Below are 9,170 nucleotides of genomic sequence, written 5' to 3' on the forward strand. Positions count from 1 at the left end.
ATTTTTCTCCAGTGCGGCAGTTCCGCAGCGCCCGCCTCTTTCCATCACATCACCCCCCTTACGGGATCACGGTCCCTCATCCTAGTTGGCAGCTGGCTGTGCCAGGGAAGGAGAGCAGGGTAAGAAATTTCGGCTCTTTCTTAGGCTTTCTTAGAAATGCAAACACAGGGGCTTTCAGGCTGGAATGTCACCGTGGTCTGGAACTGACAGCAAAGTACTTCTTTGTGCCAAACATTTGTGTTTTGCAACCCAATGTGTTTTCTTTAGGCACTGTGCGCCCTGGCAAGGGGCAGGCGCATGCTATGACAATGTCTTGTGAGCTGTGCTTTAATGAGCTCTGCTGTTGGCTCACTCTGGGTGTGCCTTGTCGTGTCCCTGCCCTGTGCCTTGACCACCCTCTAGCCCTTGGGCTGCTCGGAGGTACTGGGCACTCTTTGGGACAGGAGAATGCCGGGGTGTACCCCGTCTCCCCACTGATGGCTGCTGCAGCCTGGATCATCCTTGCCAAAGACGCCCTGTGACAAGCGGTAACTACACCAGCAGGAGCCTTCTTCCCAGAGTGCTGTCCTGCTGTTCAGGACAAAATGATTTCTGAACGCAGAGCTCCGCCACGTCCTTCTTCTGCTCCGACCTGGCCCAAGCCAGCCCCCTCCCTCCACAAAGCAGCAAGCAGGTCTGGGAGTGCGGAGGGAGGGGATGCTCAGCCGCAGCTGCCCCAGTGCGCTCTGTCCGGTACGGCTCATACTCCAGCGGTTTGTCTGCTGCTGGTTGTCTGTCCTTCCTGATGTTTTTCACAAGGTTGCTGCCGCAGAGGGTGAGCTAACGCTGGAGCTTCGCGTACGCCGAAGGCGACAAAGTTTGTTTTAGAAGTGCTTTTGTTCAGGTTGAGGGGAAAAAGTATAAACCCCAGCTGTGCACGGTGGGCACAGCCCCAGGGTGCTCCGAGGGCTTTCTAAGTCCGGCAAAGAGCAGCCGCAGCCGGGGCTGTAGCACAGAGCAACCCCGCTGGGGCCGGGCTCCGGGCTGTGGCCGGGCTCCGGGCTGCACCCGCCGCCCAGCCCCGGGGCCCCGGGAAGGCGACTCTGCTGCGGCGGGCCGCGCCCTGCGGGTCCGCTCCGTCCCCCGCGGCGGGCGGCACCCAGGAGCGGGGAGACGCGGCACCGCGAGACCGGGCGCCGGCTTCCCCCCCCTCCCGGCCCGCCCCGGGCGCCGGTCCCGCGGGCCGCTCGTGCCCCCTGCCGGCCCCTTCCCGCTGCTGGCGGCGCGCAGGCAGCGCCCGCACCGGCCCCCCCCGGCCCGGCCCGGCCCAGCGGCGTGCGCTGCGCCCCAGGGGGGCGGCTCGGCGGAGCTCGGGGCGGTCGCCCCGCGTTTGTCTGTAGCAGCCTGGTTTATTAAAGACAAGTGCTTGGCTTAGCGCTGACGGTGCGCGAGTGCTGTGTTCAGTGTTGGGCCCCTCGCTCCAAGAAGGACATTGCGGTGCTGGAGCGTGTCCAGAGAAGGGCGACGGAGCTGGTGAGGGGTCTGGAGCACAAGTCTGATGAGGAGCGGCTGAGGGAGCTGGGGGTGTTCAGTCTGGGGAAGAGGGGGCTGAGGGGAGACCTCATCGCTCTCTACAACTGCCTGAAAGGGGGTTGTGGGGAGGGGGGTGTTGGTCTCTTCTCCCAAGTGACAAGTGACAGAACGAGAGGAAATGGCCTCAAGTTGTGCCAGGGGAGGTTCAGGCTGGATATTAGGAAAAATGTCTTTCCTGAGAGAGCGGTGAAGCACTGGAAGAGGCTGCCCAGGGAGGTGGTGGAGTCACCATCACTGGAGGTGTTCAGGGAACGTGTGGCCGTGGCACTGCGGGACATGGTTTAGTGGGCATGGTGGGGTTGGGTTGGTGGTTGGACTTGATGGTCTTACAGGTCTTTTCCAACCTTAGTGATTCTGTGATTCTGTGCTCTGGTACCCGGGGTGCTCCGCGGGAGCCCACAGAAAGCCCGCAAGCATTGAAGAGGCAACAGTAAAGAGCGGTGTCTCTGCCAGGATTGCGGAGCGCGTTCACCCCGAGCTCCCACCACGGGAAAGCCGTATCTGCCCGAGACTGTCCTTCCCCAGACCTGCTCCTGCCGCTTCCCCGCTCGCCGGCCGGCCGGCCTGGGCGATGCGCAGCCGGGGCCGGGCACCGCAGCGTGCCCAGGTTCCCCGCTCGGCCCCGGTGGCGGGGCGTCCATCGACCCCGCTCACCCAGGAGGAGGTGCAGCCCGGGGCCCGGGCACTGCTGCACCCAGCCCTGCTCCCGCGGGATGCAGAGGTGCGGGCCGCGCTCGGTGCAGCGCTGCAGGCCCGCGGTGCATCGCAGCTTTCATCCACGAGAGGCCACTTTCCTCTAGCGTTTGCTGCTGCAGCAGAAAGCCTTCCCCAGGCAGGGAAACGCTGGGAGGAAGGACACGGCGCTCACTTGGGCAAATGAGCAGAGGACAGCCCGTCCCAGGCGTGGGGCTGGATGTCTCTTCCAGTATGTGGCTGGCTGTGCTTTTCTGCCTAAGCTCAGCTCCTTCCCGACTTTTCTCCACTGCTTCATGCGAGCAAGAGAGCGATTGGTAAGAAACTGCACTGGCATTTTCATTGAGACCATACCTCCTTGCCTGGCTTGCTTAGGTAGCACTTTAGGCCTGCCTGGCAGGGTGCCTGAGAGCCGGGTGGGACCAGCAAAGCCGCAGCACAGACCAGTCTCAGGGTTGCATCCCACCTCCGACGCCGGCGATGCCTCTACCCATGTCTGTACTGCCCAGGCAGCAGCAAGTCACACTCCCCACTGTGCCCTGCAGGGCGAAACCCACCGGAGAGCAACTCGGTCATCTCACCCCTGCAAGGCCATGAGAGATGACCCCCGCAAGGCCATGAACAACGTGGCTTTGGGCTTTGGGGGTGCCAAAGGGCAAAGAAGGGCTTTCAGCAGAAGACCAAAAGTCGGAGTGGGAACACTTCAAAGCCTCAGGGCCACCCATAGCCATCGGCTGCCTGGCGGGCTTCAGGGTCAGCTCTTGGCAAGGAGACAGGCTGGTTAATTGGAAAGGCAAATGGCCCAGGGCCCTGTGAGCTTCAGCTCACTCACAAAGGGTGCTCTGCACTGTCTCTCTTCCAGCCATGCAGCTGGATGGCAGCCCAGAAAGGCTCACCCTAGCACAAGGCACTAGAGCTGGAAAAGCCACCTCCTGTCTGCGGGAAGGGAGCAGGACTGGGTGCTACGTGAGGGGCTGCGCCCTTCTCTCCCGACAGCCAGAGCCAGCGGAACAAGGCAGTGCACCCCCAGCCTTACTCTAACATCTGGGTCTCGTCAGCCCAAAGCAAGAGCAGGACAAGGATCGCTAAGCCATTGCGCCCGGTCTCATCTGTCCCTGAGAACCCCTGCCTACAGTGCTGGAGAGAGATCTGAGCCACTCGTGCTTGCCATGGGCTTTGCTCTCAGGGAACAGGCTGAGGCTCTCCCAAATGCCTTTCGCCATCACGTGCTGCTCTGGGGTGACCCGTGGGGGGACGTCTATTTAGGAAATCCTGCTCGGGAGCAGAAGGAGGTTGGGCTGATGCTCATGCTGTGGTAGAGAGCAACACTCCTGTCCTCCTGGCTCCTCCCTTCTCCTCTCCTGAGTTTCCCCCTGTGCTGGCACGTTAATTACTCAGGACCTGATTTCCTCGTTTCTGTCGCTGGGGCTGCATTGCAATAGCCAGTCAGTAACTCAATCAATGTGAGTAATATCTAAGTACTGCATCTTGGCGCTATTATTGTTCCCCACTTGGTAAAGGTTTATGGCATTTCATTTCACAGAAGCTTTCCTGCTGCCAAAGCCTCAAGCCAGCCTTTTACTTTAGCTGTATTAATTCTCCTGGGTCAGCCCTGCTTACATTGTGTTTTTAATTGAACATTCTTCTCCTGCCTCACTTTTGCAAATTCAGCCTTGATTTTCTTCCAGTTTTGCAAGGAAGGAAGAGAATGAATATGACATTGGCTGACCCAGCAACAGCACTTGTGAGAGGGACCCACCTTCAGCGGAACCAGCTCCCTGGCTGGGAGAGGAATGAAGTGGAAGGTCCTGATGGAAACAAGTGGGAGAGAAGTGAGGGGGACCTCACTTGCAGAGAGCTTTGTCTCCTCTGGTCCAGCCAGAGGCAGAGTTGTGCCAAGGCCTCTGCCCTCAGATGCCAGGATGCTGGAGTTACATCTGCTTTTTGGTACAGCAACCTGTCCTGCCTGGCCACAGCAGGCAAGCAACTCTTGTTCCTTCTGATCCCCGATCCAGGACCAGCACTGGGATTGGTTTCATTTTGAAGCCTCTCCCTTGGCTTTGGCAGTGTTTGTCCCCACACTGGTGAGAGGTGAGGGGAGAGAGATGTTCCTTCCAGACCCCACAGCTCTTCTTGTTCTTTCCTGCCAGTGCGACTGGACTGGCTGACATCGCCGAGACCGCCCGAGCTGGGAGAAGAACACAGCTCAGGAGGAAAGATCAGCTTGGCTTCAAGCTGGTTGTGACTGGACTGGCTTGGGGTGAAGCAGGTCTTGTAATAGTAGGACATCAGAGTGATGTGAGAGGATTTCTAAGGCTTGAGACTTGTGAGCCTGTTTCGGTACAGGGACTAACACCAGCAAGCCTGATTTGGCCATGCTTGCTATAATAAGCCTAAGTACAATTAATAATAGTGCCTTGCCAGGGAGGAGTGGATGGGTTATGCCAGCCCTGCTGTTGCTTCTCTTATAGCTATCAGCGTCCATGAGGGAGACATCCCCTGCTTGCTGTAGAGATATCCAGGGCACTAATGGTTTCCAAAAGTGGATTTGACCGACTGAATTATAAAGCCAAAATAGAGTAAGTTGCTTGCAACAAATCCTGCTATGGGCAAGCCCTGGGCAAATCTCTGGTCCCGGGCCTGAACTTTGATTTGAACTACTAAACCAAGAGCAACAAGACTGATTAGCTTCCCTTACCTCCCCCCCACTAAAGCCTCTGGACTTGAAACTTCCGGCTCTGGTCCATTTCTGCACTATTTTGGCATGTTTTACTTTAGTTTTACCTTATTGACCATCCAGTAAATAAGACAGGGTCAACCCCCGTTCTGACAGCTCTGCAACACAGCATCTTTTTCCTAATGCTCTTTACAGCTCTGGAAGGAGGTGAGAAGAGCCAGGAGCCCTCCTTGTAGTGGGGGCAGAACTCCGGTGGCCGCAGTCAGCTCGTCCAGCCCCAGCCACAGACCAGGTCTGTTTACCAGGGCCTCCTTCCTGCCCAAATCTCCACCCTCGCCATTTCCCAGCAGGGCCCAGCCGTTGTTGGCAGAGGCTGCTGGCTTCCCCGCAGTGCCGGTGCCGGGTCGGGAGTGCCCCCGGCACCCAGCTGCCTGCCAGGGACCTAACCGCTGCCTGCCCTCCCGGGGTGTGAATGCACACACTGTCCAGACTGCCTCCAGTTTGGCAGCCAGTAGCACGGGTGCATTGATACAGCCAGGCCATGAGGAGCTGCTCAGTTTTAGGATATTAGCAGAGAGCTGTTCACCCTTGTAAATGGCCTGGCTCCTCAGCAAGGATTATGTGTCTGAACAAGCCCTCAGCTCGGGAGCAGCTGTTTTCCAGCTATTGCCTAACAAAGAAAACTTTTATGACTGCAGGAAAAGAACAGGACTTGGTTTTTCTGTACCAGCCATCTGATTTGGGAGCTTAGGAACGACACCTCCTCAACCCACCGAGGGGCTGAGTCGCTTCTCACATGGGTGGTCACTCGCACCCTGCCGCAAGCATCGGCCAGGACCTGCCAGCTCTGCACCAGCCCACACCGCAGGAGCTGATAGCGCCCGCAGGGAGGGGACCCACACGCGTGAACGCTCAATGCCTTCTGCTTTGGCATCGTGTGCGTTTGTCTCCCTGCCTGCCTTACCTGGCTGAAAACATTGCCAGGTTTTCCCCCGACCTGAACATTGCACCAGTCTGCCACCAGCCGCCTCCGCTGTTACAGAGCTGAAAGCCCAGCCTGCCTGGGGCTGCAAGATTTGGTTTGTCATGGTGGGGTCATTTCTTTCCCCTTGCACAGACTTCATCCTTTCCTCTTCCTTTCTGCTTTTTTAAAGAAACCAATTTCCCAAATGAAGTGGAACGGGGAGCAGTCTGCAAGTGCCTGAGTCAGATGAGCCTAATGGATGAGGCGGCAATTCACTGAAGCACTTTGTTTAATTGAAAGGCTCTGCCTGTTGCTGCCAAAGGGAGTCAGAATGTGGTTCCCCTGACAGGCCCTAAGCAGATGACACAATATATGGAGGCTCAGTCCCCAGCCCTGCTGTGTTGGGCTCCTTGGCTCGCCTCCTGCTCCCTGCAGCAAGCTGAGTCGTCTTGGCAGGAAGGCAGTACCTCGCCCGGAGTCTCTTACTGCAGTCACCCCACGGCCGTGCGTCCACTAGACAGGCTCTTGCCCTGCCAGTGGGAGGGGGTTGACTGCTCCCCCCTGGATACAGCAGGGCTGAAGAGGACTGCAGCGAGACCGCTCTCTCTGCGGTGCTCCAGGACACCGGCCGTGCTCGCCTCCCCTCAGACTGGATTAGCAAAGGAGGCGGGAGGGGAAGGCATCTTTCTGGTTGATGCTGTGCCTCAGACTTCCTTATCATTTTGAGCCACTCGCTTAGTGTTGCCAGTGCTTCCTAGACCGATGAGGGCACATACGACAGTGCAGAAGCTGCTCCACGGAGCAGTTGGGAAGAGAAAGGTGTTGAAGGGAGTCCAGCTCTCAAAAACTGCGCTGTTGTGGGAGCAGCAGTTGCTTTGGTCAGGCTGGAACGCAGGGGTCTGCCGAAGCCCAGCCGGCAAGGTGTGTGGGGCGGCCAGTTGCCATGGGGTTGGGAGAGGCAGGATCTCTGCTGGGAGTGCCGTGTCCGTCTATCATTTCTGCTCCAACCTGGTACAGCGCATGATGCTGACTCTCCCCTTTCGCTCGGGCATGTGCGGCTCATTTTTCCGTCCCTCTCTTGTCACTTTTCCATGACACCCGGCCTTTTATTTGGATTCAGCTCTTTGCAGTGCATCCAGCAGACAGATTCAGGGAAAGGAGAATTCTGTAGAGTCTATTAGGTGCCAGCTGGGCAGGGGCACTTGGAGGGCAGGCTGCCTTCGTCCGTCCTCTTTGACCATGTTGGGGGTACAGCAGGACACTCGCTGGCAATTGCTCTGGCAATGCACTCCAAGTGCAGCTGGGCTTTGCCTGAGGACTCAAAGCCTGGGCTGCCACATTAACTGGGGAGGGGTTCCTACCAAGAGCCGCCTCATCCCCTGGCCAGAGGCAGACAGCAGCCTCAGCTCCCGGGTCTCCTGCCCCATTTCCCTGCATGACCTGAATTAAGTCAGGAGGTGTTAAGCTGGGCATGGGTTCCCACGGCACAGGGTGTGCCCAGCACGCTCAGCCCATCACCTGCAGACACAAATAAATATTTGATGGAGAAGGACATCAGGTGACTTTCGGGATCTTGCTCGATTTGAAATTCTAGCGCAAGGCAGACTGAAGCAGGAGATCCCTGCTGCCCATCGCCTGCGGCGATGCGAGGGGCTGCTTGGCAGCTCTGCCTGCCGTGCCCCCCTGCCTGCCCTGCCCACACCAGCCCGACGGCCATCGAGACTCACACCTCTCCTTCACCCTCACTGGGACAGGGTCCTCGATTTTATCTCCAATTTACACCCTGGGAAAGGTAAGACGAAGAAGGGCAGTGACTTGCCCAGTGCCCAGGGGCTGGGTGGCCCTGTTCTGTCTCAGCAGCATCCCTTCACTTTGCTGTGGAAGAGCAGGCAGCAAGAGGTTAACTCAGCCCGAGCCCTCCGCCTGTGTGCGCAGGATAATGAATGCAGGAGAGAGCATTTGGGAGATTCCATGCGAGGCAGCATCGCCCCAGCACTGGCTTCTCTCAGCTTGGCACTGAGAGGATGAAATATTTCCCGGTCATTCTATGTGTGTGCACTAAGAAATTGATTTTCGGGTAGAAGAAGAAATCTTTTAAGAGCTGATAGTTTCAATGTCTTTTTTTCTCTTTTTTTTTTCCCCCCTCCTTTTTTTTTTTTTTTTGCCCATGCTAATGGCAACAGCAGCAGCTGCATTAACTGTTTTGGATAGAATTCAACACAAAAGCCTCTATCTCCCTGAGAGTCTGGTCCAATAAATCCTGCCTTTAACGATGAAATGGGTTTAGGGGAGTGTGAAACCACAAGCCGGGAGGGCTCGGTCCCTCCCTGCCAGCCTGTGGACAGGCCATTCCAGCCTGGCAGCTTTGCTGGGCACCACGCAGACCTTTTGTCAGAGGAGCCCAGCGGAGAGGAGCCGGGCAGCAGCTCCGTCCCACTGGCAGCTTTGCAGGGGTTGCCAAGGGCCCTCCAACCGAGTGCTAAAACCTTGGCTCCTCGCTCCTCAAAAAAGGGGGGGGAAGGAAAAAGCCTGATCCCTGCATGCCCTGAATCTTAATCTCTTCTCTTTCAGCTCGAGCCCTGCTTCCCAGAACCCTCACTGCTTCCCATTAAGGGAGGGCTCCCGAAAGCTGGGGGTCTTTGTGGCATCTGCCAGCTCCGCCGCCAGCGCCGGGGCTGCTGGCTCAAGCCTGCAGCGGGGCACATGCAGGACGGCTGCTGCTGCCGCCCCACCTCTCCTGCAGCCCGCGGCACCCCGGGTTTGCAGCTGGGGCCCCGCTGGCATGCCGAGGGCAGCGTCTTACAGGGGCCAGGGGGATGCCATCGGTAGAAACTGGGACTGCCCTGGCTGCGGGAGCTCCTGGATTCTCGTTATTTTAAAGAACTTGTTGCAGAAGGAAAATGGGACATTTCTCTCAGACAAGATTTGGGAAAAAACGGAGCTGGGTTATTCGCATTGTGCATCATGTGTGTTTCTTGCAATAAAGGTTGGGCCACATTTGACGGGGAGAGAAGTCTGATCTCAAATTAACATCCTTCAAGTTGCCTTGACATAGGGTGCCGTCTGGGGAAACCAGGCTTTACTAGCTCGGAGATCTAAACCGAAACAGCTGCCGCGGCTCCTGAGGACATACCGGGGCAACCCAGGGAGCCCCGTGGTGGGGAGTGGACAAAACCCCCAGCCTCCCTTACATAAGAACATGTGTCTCTGGTGTCCAACCGACCTGGCCTTTAAACCAGGAAAGACTCTTTCTGTTTCACTCGG

This window comes from Gavia stellata, chromosome 27 (genome assembly GCF_030936135.1).
Source record: "Gavia stellata isolate bGavSte3 chromosome 27, bGavSte3.hap2, whole genome shotgun sequence".
Classification (NCBI taxonomy): Eukaryota; Metazoa; Chordata; class Aves; order Gaviiformes; family Gaviidae; genus Gavia; species Gavia stellata.